Source organism: Eschscholzia californica, unplaced genomic scaffold (assembly GCF_041429995.1).
Source record: "Eschscholzia californica isolate CP2 unplaced genomic scaffold, dmEscCali1.0.p SCAF_2, whole genome shotgun sequence".
Classification (NCBI taxonomy): Eukaryota; Viridiplantae; Streptophyta; class Magnoliopsida; order Ranunculales; family Papaveraceae; genus Eschscholzia; species Eschscholzia californica.
The window spans coordinates 24,597,542-24,615,814 of record NW_028238309.1 but is presented as its reverse complement, the minus strand read 5'-3'; the positions used below and the strand labels follow the sequence as shown (position 1 = coordinate 24,615,814).

The 18,273-nt window shown below is 37.5% G+C and overlaps 1 long non-coding RNA gene across 1 annotated transcript; it reads right to left on the bottom strand.

The window, feature by feature from the left end:
• Window positions 1–1,884: 1,884 nt before the first annotated feature.
• Window positions 1,885–2,556, bottom strand: LOC147557086 (uncharacterized). Its single transcript, XR_015233848.1, has 2 exons — window positions 2,462–2,556; window positions 1,885–2,321 (listed from the first exon to the last, which is right to left on the bottom strand). It is a non-coding gene; the product is annotated as an uncharacterized LOC147557086 (long non-coding RNA).
• Between the last annotated feature and the right edge of the window lie 15,717 nt (window positions 2,557–18,273).

Genomic DNA, 18,273 nt, shown 5'->3' with positions numbered 1-18,273 from the left:
AGCAACCTAAACAGAATCTAGACAGACAAGTTGGTCAGATTCACCCTAAAAATCTAGACAGCTCCTACTTCGTTACAAAGCTTGAACTATAATTGTTATGAGGGTTACTCCGTCAAAGTAACACGGTCAAACAATTCTTGGTGACGACCAACGATGAACGTTGTGATAGCCGTCCAACCTTCGGTAGCGTTGCCTCTTCTCGAGGTGACCTTTTAAAGAATTGATTAACACTTTCCTTTGAGGAATGCCCAAATAAAAATCAAGTCCCTGAATTGTTCCAAAGATCCTATGAGCTCGTCACCTTAGGGGCTGATGTCTAAATCAAATTTTAGTTTTTAGGTGAGGTTTAGGATCTTGAATGTTGTTACCTATTTGGGCAAGAGAACGGTGATGAAATCCGTCTCCTATCTTTCAATTGGGTTATTGCCCTTACTAGAATGCTTATACTAAACAATTCGATCAAGCAATTAGGCACACAAAACACACAATTACCCACTGACAGGGGCTTCGTGGGTGATTAGAGAAATTACCTCCCGTTCAAGACGGGCGATGACCCTTGCAGACGACCCGGGCCACTCTCCCGTGAGTGTTCGAACCCGAGGCTTCGTTTTGGTTTTCGGTTACAATTTATAAAGCCCTCCAATTTAGGGTCAAAACTTTAATACAAAAAAAAAAACTAGAAAGTCTAAAAGTCTCTCTCTCACCAAAAATAAAAAATACTAAAAATAAAATGTAAATTTTCCTTCTTGAGCTCCTCTCCTTGTTGCGCCTTTTCCTTCGCTCCTTAGCGTTCTACACACCAAAAATGGAAAAACAAGTCAAAGTGTCCAAAAATAAAAACTTACCAAAAATAAAACTTTCCAAATATAGAAATAAGATAAGACAAATTCAAACTTAGTCCCCGGCAGCGGCGCCAAAAACTTGATGGGCCTAGAAAGGTTACCCTAAATAGGTCTACACCCGCAAGTGCACGGGTGTCAAGTTGTAATAATTTCCGGTAAGACCGGTTCGTTCCTCAAAGACTAAGTGAAACCTATTCTAAGACTTGGAAGTAACACGGTTTTGAAAATGGTTTTGGTTTTGGTGATGAAATAATAAAGAACAAATTAATAAAACAAATTATGATACAATGAACTTAAATGGGGGAGAGGACCTAGGATTTTAGAAATTCACCACATAAAATCACCTTTAGAAACAAATACTTAAAATGGTTAATTATCTTCTTTTTTATAACTCAGAATTTCGGATAATGAACTATCCTAATTCCGGGAGATGTTTTCGTTAAAACCGAATAAAACATAACAATGTAATCATTTTATTTTAAATAAATAAATCTCTAAACTACTATTTATCAATTAATAAGTATGAACCGTCAAATGATTTAACATAAGCACGATGCATCAAATCGAAAAGTATAAATAGTGAAAAGAAAATCTATTTATCAAACTAAAACGAATTAAACTATGAAGCATTAATCAAGAGTTAATCAATAAAAATTATATCTCTAAAAGATCAAAAATGGGTTGCATCGTAAAACCCTAGATTAGATAAATTAGCTACTCATCACTAACGAGATCATAATCATGGTGGGAGAGATAAAAATTAATAACATTAAAGAAAGAAAAAAATTCGGAGAAGAAAACACCTTTTTTCGCTTTTTTTTCCTTCTGCGCAGCCAAACAGAACCTTAGGGAAAATTGTTTTCTCGTCTTCTCGGAAAATACTTCTCTGTGGGAAAGTTATTTTCCTTACTTGAATTTTCTCTCTCTCTACTGTTTTCTCTTTCTTTCTCTCTCTAAACTTTGTCTTTCTCTCTCTATAAAACTAATATAACTATCTCTTTCTCTATCTGACCGAAACAGAAAAGAAAGAAGAAGAAAAAGAGATTTTAATGGAGTTTTATAATATTAATTCAATCTCTCTCTACAAATCAATAGCTTACTCTCTCTTCAACTCTTTCAATCTGATCTTCTCTCTCTCACAAAGATAAGAATCATAAAGAATAAGAAGAAACAGAGAAGAAAAGCTCCAAAGTTCCTCTCTCTCACTACCTCGGTTTTAGTTGTTAATGGCCGAGTATCCTCTTCTCTCTCTCTAACTTTTTTTTCTCTTTCTTTTGCCGTCCAGAGATTCCTTCCAATGGCCGAGCTCCCTGGTTTTTTTTTTTCTTGGCCGTGAGAAGATGATCCCATCCATAGCTCTCTGACTTTCTTTTGTATTGTCTAACCCGAGAATCTCCTCATCCCGATCACAGCTATCATCTTCCTGATTTCTTTCTAATTAGATAAGAAAGATCTTATCTTTCCATATTCACAAATCCCCTTCCATCTTCAACGTATATAAAAAGAGAAATCTATGTCTTTCCTTCTCGGTTTCATCTTTCTTTCCATAAACTTCTATTCTCTCTCTACTGAATGTAACGAATCCCATCTCTCTCTCTCTTTCCAGTGTTAAATTTCACCTTCCATCTTTCTTCTCTCGGTTATCTCTTTATCAATCTCTTTCTTTCCTTCTCTCCCAGTGTTTCCTTTTCTGTGTTAATTCCATTTCCAAAAATAAAGCGAGAAGATAAGAAGGGACGTCAAGTACCAGGCAGTCATGCGTTGATGAGTTGGCTAGGAAGAGGTGCGATTCGGCGTTTCGCGGCAAGATAAGAAAGAGTTGCGTAGCGTGTCTGATGAAGCCACGTGACCGGAAATCCCACTAGTCGTTGGATCTCTCATGCACGTACAGAAGCAGTATGTTATCATGTCTCGCGCTACATGAAATCAAAGTGAAGAGCAGATCCCGAATATAACCAGAGAGCCCACCAGAGTTCCCACCAGAGTACCGAAGTTTCACATTAACGTTTAGATGCTTGCCATGTGTCACCTGTTGACTTGGAGAGTGGGTTTTGAACCAAACTTTGACTTGCTCCTATTTTCGCATCCGGACTCCGATTCCACTTCCGCTTTCGCCGATGGACTCGTCTTGGACTCTACTTTCACATGAGCACTAATATTGACCAGAATACCCTTGTCATTAAAATGACCAAAATGCCCCTCAAGTATGTCTTTATCACAATGTTTTCGCATTGAACTCCGTAAATGAGACCTGAGAAAGAAAATCAAACAAATAATCAGAGTAACCGCTCGAACTGGACTAACTAACCCGAGTTAAGAGATTCAAATGAGACTGTTACATGTCTCATCAAGCAACAAACTGACACCGTTGTACCGATGTCAGAAGTCGCGATTCCTAACTATTCAGAGCCAATAGAAAAGGGAACAGAGGAAGAGATGGTAGATCTCGAAGATCCTCCCGCGCAAAGCGAATGTGATTCGCAAGAGAACCCTCAAGGATTTGAGAGTGTCTCACCTGTTGTTCAAGCCCCGCGTAGGTTCGCAAGGCTGATTGAATTATCTCAACGACAAGAGGTCTTGTTGATAGAAGATAATGAACCCAGCACCTACAAAGAAGCTATGACGAGCCCAGACTCCGAAAAATGGCTGGGAGCCATGAAATCCGAAATGGAATCCATGTCTGAAAATCAAGTTTGGAACTTGGTTGATTTGCCCGATGGAGTAGAACTCATTGGATGCAAATGGATTTTCAAGATGAAAACAGACAAGGATGGAAATGTAAGCGTTTTCAAAGCTAGACTCGTGGCAAAAGGTTACAGACAAGTCCAAGGAATAGACTACGAAGAAACCTTTTCCCCTGTCGCAATGCTTAAGTGCATTAGGATTATTCTAGCAATTGCAGCTCATTACGATTATGAGATATGGCAAATGGATGTCAAAACCGCCTTCCTGAACTGAAAACTGGAAGAGGATGTGTACATGACACAACCTGAAGGTTTTGAGGACTCCAAAAACGCTGGAAAAGTTTGCAAGCTTCAAAGGTCCATTTACGGGTTGAAGCAAGCAAGTCGGAGTTGGAATCTTCGATTCGACGAGAAAATCAAAGAGTTTGGTTTTTGAAGAACGAAGAAGAATCTTGTGTATACAAGAAAGTTAGTGGGAGCAACCTAGTTTTCTTGGTCCTGTATGTAGATGACATACTGAACGTTGGAAATAACATTCCTATGCTTAACTCCGTGAAAGAGTGGCTTAGGAAGTATTTTTCAATGAAAAACCTAGGAGATGCAGAATATATATTGGGCATCAAGATCTATAGAGATAGATCGAGGAAGATGATTGGACTCAGTCAAGAAACTTATATTGATAAGATTCTTCGGAGATTCAAGATGGAAGACTCTAAGAGAGTATTCCTACCCATGACACATGGCACGATGCTAAGCAAGACTCAGTGTCCCCGAGATCCTGATGAGCTAGCATACATGAAGAAGGTGCCTTATGCTTCGGCAATAGGATCAATCATGTACGCCATGGTCTGCACTCGCCCAGACGTCTCATATGCCCTGAGCATGTGTAGTCGTTACCAATCTAATCCAGGTGAGAAACACTGGACCGCAGCCGTACTTGAGAAGGACGAAGGATCACTTCTTGGTTTATGGCGGGAAAGATGAACTAATCGTGGAAGGCCATGTGGATGCGAGCTTCCAAACGGACAAAGATGATTTCCGATCGCAGTCATGTTACGTCTTTTGTCAAAACAGAGGAGCAGTAAGCTGGAAAATCTCAAAGCAGACTACTGTAGCAGACTCTACCACAGAAGCAGAATACCTAGCCGCTTCGGAAGCAGCCAAGGAAGGAGTTTGGATAAAGAAGTTTATCTCCGAACTTTGTGTCGTTCCTAGCATAGAAAATGGGGTTACTCTATATTGTGACAACAATGGAGCTATTGCCCAGGCTAAGGAACCAAGAGCACACCAGAAGTCCAAACATATTCTAAGGAAATACCACGTGATTAGGGAAATCACTGAGCGAAAAGATGTGGTCATTTGCAAAGTAGATACGGACGACAACGTTGCCGATCCGTTAACTAAACCACTGCCTCAGCCCAAGTATGAGAGTCATAGAAGGGGCATAGGTATAAAGCGCATCGATGAATGGCTTTAGGTTGTAATTGGATTAATGAAAGGAGTTTCATGTAATCAATTAACTACATTCAATAAAAGAAATAAATAAGTTATTTCTGTCATTAAATAATGGTTTAGTGTTTAATTGACAGTCCAAAAATAATGAAGCATTCCAAGTAGGTTTATCAGATATGTGATCTGGTAAATGGAACCCTACTATGTGAACATGGAATAGATTCATTATTAGGTCCCTAGTCCAGGTCATTGTATGGACAACAATGACTCATGAAGACTAGCATGGGAGATTGACTGATAGCGCAGTTTTATGGGCTATAGGAATATAGTATTTAAGTCAATTACATGGGTGTATGATTGGGGAATATACACTGGATAACCCAAACATGAGAGTTCTTCAAGGAGTTGAAAAACGTCACGAACTCTCATAGGCAAGATTGGAGAGATTCCTTAAACATGAGTACTCCACTCATCTTATGTAAGGAATGTCGAACTTTGGTACCGTCAAACGCTGTGCCGTAAAAGGAGGTTATAAAGGCGGATTATTGGGGGAGACAGGATAGACATGAAGTTAAGTGGGAGTACAAGACTGGATGATGTCCTCCTATTGAGTTAGGATAAGTATCTCCGGGCCACTTGAGGAGGAGCAACTGGAAAATGTGTGGCCATACTCAAATGGGTTAATGGTTAATCATTTGTATTGACTGTTGTTCTCCAGATCAAGAAAGTCTGAAGGATATGACGTATCATATGAGATACGAAGTGACATGGGAATCGAGCATTGCACTTGTTTAAAGTACAAGTGGGAGACTGAAGGATATATCCGTTCGGTCTGAAGGAGATGTCCTTCCGAAGGAGTGTCCTTCAACCAAGATGGCAATGCGATCAATTTGTCAGTTAGGATAACGATGACCATATGGTGAAGATCATCCAGTCCGGTCCAATTAGGGGTCGTAATGCTTTGCTAGAAGCCAACTACGATCGTCGGATCAAGTCGTTGATTCGCGGCTAACATAGACCGGATCCTACAACGGGTTACACATAAGAGTGGTAACTTGATCGGAGAGACTTGACTAGACGGGAACAGGCTAAAGATGGATTGGATCCAACTAGAAAGGCCGAAAAGGTTTGAATGGAGATTCGGAACAAGATAGAAAGAACCGGGCCTAAAAAGGGGTGCTCGGAGGAAGGCTAATTAGGTCGGCCATGTGATGGCCGACCAAGGTAAGTGGGCCAGCCATAGAAAGCCCATAGTGGGCTGCCCTGGCCGGCCACACTTAAAGGGTTAGCCAAAATACCCCAAAAGGGTATTTGGTAATTATCTTTTCTGCGACCCGAAAATAGAAAGACCTAATCTGAATGAGATTCTAATTAGGGTTTCTCTACATATAGGGTCAGTAGAGAACAGAAAAGGTGTGGATTTTTCTCTAGAAGAAAAATATACAACTCTCTCTCTCTCTCTCAATATACAGCTAGTGGAGAGAGAGGAATGTAGAGAAAAAACTCTCGTTCTATCAATCTAGTCAAGAAGAAGAGTTCTTCTCAACCTTCTAGTAAGTCCTAGCAGTCTGAAAGGAAGGGAGATCAAGTCTATTCACTCGGTGTCTCAAGTAGAGGAGCTACAATTGGAGTTCTCGATCTTCACACGCGATTGGAAAGGTTCGAGGGAAAAATGCAATAAAGGTATTTATCCCTCTTCTAGTTCATTGATTAGTTCATGTGTATGATTCTGGGTATTCTAGTGTTAACATATGATGTTTGAGATTCCGCTTAGAATACTAGATAGTGTATTAGATACACACAAAATCCTACAGAAGCTTACCAACTCTTCTCACCTGATCTACTATCTAACAGTGTTTCCTAAAGGTCAATAGGCTCTAATAGTAAACCAGAATTCCTAAGAACTCGACGTCTTTCAATCTTCAAAAACTACTTTAAAGGATAAACACTTCAACAAAACTAAACAATTTTTTTTTCCTTTTTCTTTCTTTTTTTTCGGTTTTTTTTTTTGATTTTTTTTTCATAATACAAGAATCACTTTCTTGGTACTACTCTTTCCTTGGGTAAAAATTCTCTTTACTTTGCTTCATGCTTTATTCTCAGGGTTCTAATCAATGAATGAGGTTTCTATCTTCATCTAGTTGACATTGCTTTTAAGTTTCTCAGACTATAAGAGTAAGGTTTGCTTCCTGAGGACATCCCCAGTGGTTGTAAAATTTGGACTCAAGATATCCACTGAGTTATTTTTAGCATTGCGAGGTTGAGTAGCTCTTCACTCTAGTCGGAGTTAGCACAGAAGAGATCACTCAAAACTACATAGAAAGGCTCAGAATCTCACATGGGTTAGGTCTGCACTAATGATCAATCTAGTTCTCTCAGAAAAGTCATCTCTTTACCTATCTGACATTGACAAGGCTAGTGCACAGATAACTTCAAGACTCGAAATTCATGGAAAAACCTTTAGCAAATGGATAGTAAGACCAACTAGACTCTATAACTATTAACAACAAAAAACAACTAGAATCACCTTTTCAATCCGAATTTTTTTAAAATTTTGAACCCTTTTGAATTTTTGAGAATAAGGACTTAGCAAAAATTCAATCCCTATCCCCAAACTTAAACCGAACCTTGTCCTCAATGTTCTGAAGACTATGCAAAAATAATAGGATAAAGGAAAGATATTACCAGATTCAAACGTCCTAAGCATGGGTTGCCTCCCAAAAAGCGCTAAGTTTAACGTCTTCAGCCAGACTAAACCGTTGATTTGACAAAATAGAAAGAATTTATACCTACTGGATTACGGATATGTGACTAACTTGTAGGGTTGTGGTGTCACCTAGTGTTCTAAGCGGAATCTCAGACATCTCATGGCTAACACTAGTATGGTCCCAAGATCATCATGCATAAGCTAATAATTAACTAAGAGTTAGAGATTACCTTAATCGTTAGTTTTCCCTCGAACCTTTCCAATCAAATGCGAAGACCAAGAGCTCCACGTGTTGCTCCTCTACTCAAGACACCTGAATGATCTACTTGATCTCCCACCTTATAGCTAGTTAGAACTCCAATGGTGGTTTGATACGAAGAACACCTTCTTCTTTATTGACTAGTTAGATAGTTTGGGAATTAGCTCACTTTCTCTTCTCTGCTTGATGTTGTAGAGTAAGAAAGCTTATTGAGAAATTCCACACCTTATTCAAGTCCTTAAGAGACCTTATATAGAGTTCTAAGTTAGACTCCAACATAATTAGATTCCTAAAAAGTCCATTTTGAATAAGATTAAGGAAACTAGTTTCTATTTTCTCTAATCCCTTAGATGTGGCCGCCCCATGCATACCATCACTTCTAGATATGGCCGGCCCCTGATGGGCTCCCTAATGTGCATGGTCGGTCCACCTATTGGGCTCAAAACACCCTTTCGGTGCCCCGACCCAAAATCTCTCTTTTCGGGGCTTTTGTGCTATCTTTGTCTAAACTTATTTTAGACCTATGAGACATGTTTATGGGACTCTCCCATGATTATGTGTCTCATTCCCACTAGTCATATCATCCGATTAAATACACACTCTTATGTGTAACCCGATGTAGGATCCGGTCGAAGTTAGCCGCGAATTACTTCATAATTCGACGATCGTAGTTGGTTTCTAGCTAAACACTACAACCCCTAAATCAACCGGACTTGATGATCTTCTTCATCAATTATCCTATCCGACAAATTTCTTGCATTGCATCTTTGGTCGAAAGACATCTCCTTCATAACTGTAAACCAATAATCGAAACATCTTTGGGTCCACCCAAAACACAAAATTTTTAGTGAGTGGTAGTCTCACATTTGTCTCAATTCTTGATAGTGCATGTGAAACTATCAAGAAAGAAGGGCAATCCCCAAACTTAGATGACAATAAGGTCGTTAAGTTTGGAAATGCAATAGAGAGATTGCAGATTGTATAAAATGGGTCTTCATATGGATGATCGACAGAGAGTGCTTCAAAATCTACACATGTGTTTTAGGGACAAAATGCAAAGTAATCTAGAGGACTATCAAGGATACCCGAACGTAAACTAGAGGTCTCTAAAACAGGAACTTCGGGTTCTTCTAAAGGAATAACTCGATCCAACTCAAACTCCCTAGATGTCGAGTTAGATAATCCTTCTATACTCTCTTTTATCTCGATGTAATCAGGGTCCTCGAAGAATTCTAGATCTTCACCAAAGTCAAGTGAGTCAATGGTCCTATTTAACACATTGATCAACCATGATTCATTGTCCTTAAGCGAGTGAGACGTCTTCAAATCATCTTCAACTCTAGCAAACTCTTCATTTTGGTCAGAAGGGATTTCAACTTTGGTACTACGAGAGGATATTTCATTATTAGGTTCCATCGTTTATGAGATTTTAGGCTCAGTAACGATATTTTTGGGTGGACTATACTCCTCTAAAATTGTATCCTCATCATCATCGTACACAGGGTACTATGTATTGCACTCTATATTATCCTCGTAATCCTCTTCTATAACACTGTGTTTCTTGTAGAGTTCTGCAAATTTTCTCACTATTTTTTTCTACATTCTGACAAAACTCGAAAGTACTCTTTTTAAGATCACTAATAATTTGGACTAAAAATGGTGATGCTAAAGATGAAGGGTTAATAGTTTCAATGTTATCCCATTGATGTTGAGACACGTTTGAAACATAAGACTCTCCATTACTCCTCCTTAGCATACTAATAGTTTGGTGCTACAAAGATGAAGAGTCGACAGTTTCACCGTTATCCCATTGAGGTTCAGACACGTGTGTAGCATAAGGCTCTCCATTATAATGCATGTAAGATGATCTACCAGGATATCTATAATCAGACTCATAACCTTCTTAAGGTTGACAATAATCCCAACTATCATCATTATGCAAATTATAGCTAGGTTGATGAACACTATTTTGACCATTTGCTAAGTACCACCATGGTAGATTTGAAGAACTTTCATCTCTTCTGTCATTATGTTGGGACCAAAATTTATCCATCTCTCTTCAAATTTTTTTCAAAAAACAAGGAACCACTACGAAGATCCTATAGGAAAACAAACACAATCAAGTTGACTCCACCAAGCAACCTAAGCAAAATCTAGCAACAGGTTGATTAGACTTACTTAGTGAATGGGTTAGTCAGATTCACCTAAAAGTCTAGACATACTCCTACTTCGTAACAAAGCTTGAACTGTAATTGTTATGAGGGTTACTCCATCAAAGTACTACGGGCAAGCAATTCTCCAGGAGATAGCCAACTATGAAAGCTGTAATAACTGTCCAACCTTTGGAAACGTTTCCTCTGCTCGAGACGTACGACCTTTGAAAAGAATGCTCGACACGTTCCCTTTAGGAATGCCCAAATAAAAATCGAGTTCTAAAATTGTTTGCAAAGATCCTATGAGCTCGATACCATAGGGCCAATGTCTAAACCAGATTATAATTTAAGTGAGGTTTGGGATTCACAATGTTGTTACCTAAATGGGCAGGTGATCGGTGATGAAATCTGACTCCTATCTTGTAATGGGATTGTGCCCTTACTAAAGATGATTAAACAAAGAAGTTCGTCAAATCAATTAGGAACACAAAACACACACAAGTACTCACTAACAGGGCATTCGTGGGTGACCAAGAAAAGTTACCTCCCGTTCAAGACATGCGACGATCTTTGCAGACGACCCGGGCCACTCTTCCCTCAAGTCTAAAGTCTCTCTCTCACCAAAAATAAAATAAAATAATGTAAATTTCTTCTTTTCGACCCCTCCTGCTTGTTGCGCCTTCCCCTTTGCTCCTTAGTGTTCTGTAGATCAAAAATAGAGAAGCAAGTCAAAGAATTTAAAAAGTCAAAAGTTACAACAAACAGAAAAATTCCTAAAATTACCTAATTCGAGATAAAAAAATTAATTTAATCCCCGATAGCGGCACAAAAAACTTGATGGGCCTAAAAGATTACCCTAAGGCCGTGTTTGGCACGCGGGAATCGCGTAGGACACATTCCCGACTACTGTTTGGCTCGCGGGAATACAGGGGGAGTCCTATTCTTGGAAGAATGAGATTCCCTCCAAATGAGGTAATAGCAAACCCAGGGAGGGAGGTGGGTTTGTGATTCCCATTCCCGGGAATGATTTGATTTAATATTTCTAGACAAAATTATCCTTGATAAAATATTAGAATGACTAGTATTAAAATCGTCATTCTCATAATTACTAAAAAATTAAAACCTAGGGTTTCAACCACCACCATAGCAACACACTCTCTCTCTCTCCCACCCTCTCGCTCGAGCGTAACTCTCCCTCTCTCTCTCTCTCTCTCTCTCCTCTCTTGCTTTTTGTTCATTAAAAATCAATTCCATAACGTTTAAAAAAATTAGTTGAGACCTTATTTATTTTAAATAAATCTTTAAATAACAATTAAATTAGTGTATTACGTTACTATTTCATATCTATAAATTTGAATAGACAATACTAATTAAAATATATATAACAAAGTTGACCTATAATTTATGTAGTTTAAGTAAAGGATATAACAGGACTTTCGTAAAATTTACATTCCTATTCCTACACAATCCAAACAACAACTTAGGGATCCATCAGGAATTAAATTCCCATTCCTGGTCGAACCAAACATTAAACCAAAATAATTTGATTCCCGGGAATCGCAATACGGGAATGTGATTCGCGGGAATGACATTCCATTCCCGCACGCCAAACATGGCCTAAAAGGTCACCACCTGCAGGTATACGAGCGTCAAGTAATAAAAACCGGTAAGACCATGGTCGATCCTCAGAGACTTAGTCAAAATCGTTCTTGATTTAAAATTAGTATGATTTTGTTCGAAGTTGATTTGGTGATGAAAAGAAACAATCAAATGCTTAAAGAAAACAAAAATATACCATGGATACAAGGAGATCAATGGGGAAGAAATCCTAGAATTTTAGAATTTGCTGCCGGGAACAGGAACTATTAGTCTTTTTGTGAGAGAAATATTAATGAGAATTAGATAGAGAGAGAGAGAGACATTAAAATGTCTCATGTGAACTTCAAGTTGCAGTTTAGAACTTGGAAGCAAGCAAGGATAGCTACAAGAGACTATAACTAACATAGAAATGGTCTTATGCTGAATGACTAATTTGTTATCGTTTATGTGACACCTCAAGCCTTATCAGTTATTTATATTTTCCTTGTTTTAGACACCAGTTCCAAGTCCATTGGTATAAAATTATGTTCTTGAAGAAGCCTCCATGAGCCCATCCAAAAGTCATCGACACTTATTAAACTTGAGCGCACACCTATAAGCTCGGCTCCAAATCTCTCGAGTGTTGTGGAACTATTACAATCCCTTACCGTCGATGACGAGTCATCCTCAAATTTGATACCATTATAACGCTTAAGTCTTAGCAGTTATCGATATTGTCCCTGCGTTAGACACCTAGACCCAAATCAATGGGCGTGGGATTTTGTTTCTAACAAAGACCTCGACACTTACGAACCTTGAGCCTACACCTACAATAAGGTACATGGGGCAATCTTTTTATTATAAAAATTATCAAAATTTTGATCGGTCTATCCATCATAACTTATATTATTATGGTACCAAAAATTGTTTGAGATATCTTAATTTGATGTTCAGTATAAATGTTTACAAGTACAAATTTCATCATCTATAAGTAGTCCAAGATACACATCTTGGACAATGCTTTTAGCTTATGGGACTTCTGAATTTTAAAGTTTTTCATCAAGTCTCATTTATAAAATATTGTTTATCTAATATGTAAGCTTTGGTGTATCGTAAAAGATGAAAACTTCGATATTTTCCATTCACATTCCCTTTGGAAACCTCAAGATTTTTATTCATTTTGAAATTGAAAAAACGTTTCAAAACTGATGTGCCTATCCTTTCTCTCTCTCCTATAGCCGACTAGAGAATCTCCAACCTCGCTAGAAAGCCACCTCGTTCTCAAACAAAAATGGGCAAACCATTTAAGTCTTCATCATCATTCGACATTGTCTCAAGTTTGGTTCATCTTATTTGCATCCTCCTTCTTGCTTTCATCCTTCAAGGGTTAAGAAATTGTGTTTCGAGCTAGGTATTAACCATCTTCATTATTATTGAAAAAGGAGTTTCTAAAAATTGGGTCTGAAGATCAAATTGATCTTCTTTGAGCTTGCAACTCTAAACTAAAGTTTGAGAAAGTTTTGAAAAAAATGGATTTGAAACCTCTGCTTAAGAACCCAAAGCTCCTCCCTTCATAACTCTAAACTAAAGTTTGATCCTTTATCAGGGCCGACCCAGGCGACAATATCAGTACATGGGTGAAAAGTATAGTCAAAGACGAATCCGTAGGCGAAAACGGAAGTCAAAACGGAGTCCTGACGAGAAAGAGATAGAAATACGAAGATTTGAGGAAATCCAGTACACTTTCGGTCACGGTTTTGGTTGTGGGATGATGGTAGATCACGTGGCACAAATCAGGAGGCCGACACATCGTAATTTCGATGTAACGTAAAGCATCCAATCACTTTTCCAGGGTGCATTATTCAGTGTAGCGCACTGCAACTTAATCCCGTAGTTCTCGCTTGCCACCTGTCTCGAGGATTCGTGATTTCAAGATCCAAAGGTTGCTGAGTCTTGGTGCAACTTAATCCAACAGTCTTGTTACACCTTAGCTTTCGAATTAAAACTCTAGCGAACAGTAGACACGTGGCTCCTCTTTTCTACACAAGTCCCTCTTGGAATTACGAATTGCTCCTCCTTTTTTGTCCAACCTAATTTTCAGCCTATAACTAGTTAACAATTGCCTTTCTTTTCACCACAACTTCCTCCAGAAATTCCAGATTTACCCTTATTGATTTCCAACTAATAAGAAACTTCCTTGCATAAAATCTAACCCAAACATCTTCATTTTACCCTCCTCAACCTTATATCTTAAAACCCTAACCACAAACCAATATAAATACTAACTCTTTTCTTCTCATTCTTGAGCAGACTTGGGTATCCGTCTCATTTTCTCTAACCCTTTCTCTCTTACTACTACTTTTTTTCTCTCTCTCTACCTCTTTTTCTAGTTCTAACAACAAAAACCCTAGCCTCCATATTACTCCTATCCTAATTTCGTCTCAATTCCTTTCTAATCTATCTTCCTTTCCAAATCTTTCTCTTCTCTTCTCACAATTTTTTTCCTTCTTCATTTTCTTTTCTAAATCTAATTTCTCTCATCAACCAAAATCTAGTAATTGGAATTTGGAGCATAATTTGGATCATACTTGGAGAGCATTTGGAGCAAGGATTTGGGTGATTTCTTTTCTTTGTCTCATTTATTTCCATGTATTTTGTTTTATCAATGTATATGTCTTTAAATTCAATGAGTAGCTAATCTTGTATCTAGGGTTTTAGAGGAAATCCATACTTGATATATTTGAAATATGTTATTAATTAATGAAATCCTTTAATTGAGCCTTAATGTCTATTGATTGTCTTCACACTAGATATTATAATATTTTCATTGTTCATGTTTCATAATTAGATATCTCATGCTTTCATTAAGTTGTTAGAGTGAATATGCTTATTAGATGATGAATGATAGTTAAATGAGTATAGTCTTTATAGGATTGTCAATTAGAAATACATGCTTATGAAATGTGTTAATAAAAATTATATTTCAAAATCTAAATAGTTCATTATGTTAGATTTGAGTTATATTAAAAAGGGTTAGTTAATTAATTGCATGCTTTAGGGAGTCAATTTATGTGGTGGAATCAAAATCCCTAAATCTTTTTCCCTTCTTGATTTCGTTCTTTAGTCTTTTATTGTTTTCTAATTAAAATTGTTTTCAACACAAATCAACTTTACGAAAAGGGTGTTAATTTAAGATTTAATCCAAAATTACTTTTCTTTAGAACGATTCCGGACTTCTGGATTTACTAAACTTGATCCCGTATACTTGCGGGAATAGACCCATTATGGGCCCCTCAACATGCTAAACCAAAGCACAACCCAACTGTGTAGCACGACAAAGCAGAATCTAATGAAAGACGATATGTTAGACTTCCTCTTATTTTATTTAATGGGTGGGCCCCAAATAAGTGGCTTCTATATCTTACTTTGATAGGATATTAAACACCCAAGCGTTTCAATCGGCCTTATTTCCCCTCTCACTAATCATTACTCATCTCCCATTTATCAACATAACTATAATAATATATCCTCATAATATACACACACTTAATATGTAGTCACAATATATACTCGTTCTCTTCTTCTTAGATATACAAAATGCTAAAGTTTCCACTTTTCAACTATCACTCTTGTTAAATCTTGGATTTCAGCAATATGTTGGCGCGCCACGTCAACAATCTTCCTAGATCTTTGATTGTTGTATCATTTTTGTAGAACAAACCTACGAGAGATAGGAAATTTTAGAGGATCTCCATGTAACTCCCGAAGCCCAAATAACATCAAATATGAAGCTCATAGGTAACAATAAATTAACTCCACAAAACTTTATTAAGGGTTCGTTTCTTAAGTGAGAAAAGGTTAGATATAAAAACAAACGTTTTCTGACGAGAAAGAAAATAAGATTTTCACATTTGAAATTCAAACATTAGTTGTTTAACATAATTGCAAGAAAATAGATGGGTGCCTTTACAATCCCTAGATTAACCGTTAACCAGGGATGAGGGAGATCTAGTTGAACTTTAAAGAACTGTTTAGAGGTCAAGAAAAGAAGCATTTGTTTTTTTCTTCAAATTGATGACAAGGGCAATAACATCAACAACAAAGATCCCGCTTTGTGTTGATTTTGCAAAACCTTTATTTAGAAGATGGTAGATATGAAGGAAAGAACACCCTGAGGCAGGTAAATTGATGGATGAAGATAATGGTGGAAACCCTAATTTTATTGGCAAAACAGGTAGATATGAAAGAATAATACTTCAACCAACCAAGATAATGATCGGAAGTATTAACAATTAGAGAGAGAGATGAATCAAGTAAGGAACAAAAGTGACGAAGCTTCTGGGTTTTTGGTTAGTTGAAGTATAATTCTCTTTCTCTCTCTTCATGTGTCCCTTTCTCTCTGTAAAACTCCATGGAACCAAAAAAGGGTGTCTTTTATTATAAAAAAATGAAAAAAAATGCATGAGATGAGGGATTGAGAGAGAAGATAGACCAACGATGGAGATAAGCTGAGTGCTAGAGAAGGATAAAAAAATGAAAAAAAAAACACGGGAGGTGAGGGATCGTGTTTATTTTGAGGGTCGGAAATCTGTTTTCCCTATGGGAATTTTCTTTAACATATTTTCTAGTTATTTTTCTAATGGAAAACGACTTTCCCACCTTTTGGCTTTACCAAACCAACAGTGGAAAATCGATTTTTCTTACGAAATTCAATTTTCCCACATAAAAACGGATCCTAAGTCTTCAAAACTAACCTAATATCTTTAAATCATCTTCACTTAGGTTGGACAATAACAAACAAATGAAATAATTAGTTAGGATATGCAACTCCCGACTGAAATAAAGAATTGCTACGAAACTCCTCCAAACGCTAACTAAGACTTAAGCAGGTGACACTTTTTATTTCCTTGTCCTGAAAAATAGGATCCAACAAGTACATCTCCCAATCCCTAAAACCTTACTGGACATTTTCAAGACATATCAAGACAAATAGACAACTATATAACGTATATAAAGGTGTTGAAATAAGTATTTAAGCTATAACAATTATAATAAATGAAATCACACTTGTCATACTAAACTAGAAGTGATATGATAAGTTAGTGTCCACCGAGGGAATCAGATCATTCATCTGTACCCTCCCCATAACCCTCGTTTTATGAGAGTGTGGTCCACTAGGCTATCTTTGTGTTAGCATCGTCGATATACGCTTCATACCTAGGTCGTACCTCAATACGCCTTTACCATGCGAATCCGTCGATTATCGCAACAAATAATCGGTTGAGAGGGTCGAACTAACCACCCAACTCATACAACGTTCCACCAACTCCATCACATCATCCACACATCATGACATCACACCACAATAGACATGTATTACAATCATGTTCGCCGACATGTTATTATGACCTACTAGTTTGATACCGATAATGTTAGGTAAATACTGCTCTATGTATAACAATAACTTAAACCACATAATTCACATATAATGTTGAATTTTATCACCTATACATGCATCTACATACAAAGATTTCGTTTATTAGCAAAGGGTGGCTCTAAAGGCACCTGGCCAAAAGTCTGTTAGCGGGCGACCATTTTGTTGACTCGGGTCAATGACCATTGACCCGAGTTGGTCATTGACCCGAGTTCTCTATAAGCACCCGATTAACTAACTTGGGTGAAGTTCACCTCCGTTTTCTTCTTTTATCTTCTTCTTCCAAAACAAAATTCCTTTTTTTTCCAAAACAAATTCCTAGGTTGTGTACTACTACCGACAACCACATCGACACCTATCGGTGACCACTCAAATAAGCGAAACCATCAATCTGAGGGAGATACTCATCTTTCAACTGTGTTGTATCATCTTTTTAAAAGAAGTAAAGGTCCACTATTATCGATATTCTTAGATCCCAGATCAGCTGATCCGTTTGGTCCTCTTTGGTCCCAGATCAGCTGATCCGTTTTGTCCTCTCAGGACCCGGACTAGTCCAGTCCGTCCGATAGATTTTTAGGGCAAATTAAAATTTTCATCTTTCATCACTATCCGTCTTCGCCAAATGATTGTTGATTCTAACACTCAGAGAGTGAAAGGACTGATGGAGAGCAAAATTTGAGATTCGATATTGAGCTTTAGAGAGAGAAAATGAAGGTTTTTCTCCAAATTGATTTTCAAATTGTGAGATTTAGATGGAGGTTAGGGTTAGGTTACATGAGGCATGGTGCTTGCAGATGAGGTCGGTGCTAACAGAGAAATTAGTTGTTGGGCCTGGTGCTAATAGAGCCCGCCGGCTAACAAACTTTTGGCACGGTGCCTTTAGAAGCACCCATTAGCAAAAGGCACCTAATTCTAGTTGCAGGAGTTACATACTTAAATCATGTCAAATAAAAGGGGTTTAAGTCATAATTATCATTGTAATACTTACTGAATTTTCTTATTATCATACTAAGTTAGATTGCTACACATGAATATGACATGAGAATTATAATAGAAATTAAATGGTTCATTATCTACATCGTTAAGATAAATTTTAAACGAAGGGGGTTTTTAGTCATAATTATTATTGTAATACTTGTTGAATTTTCTTATCATCATACTAAA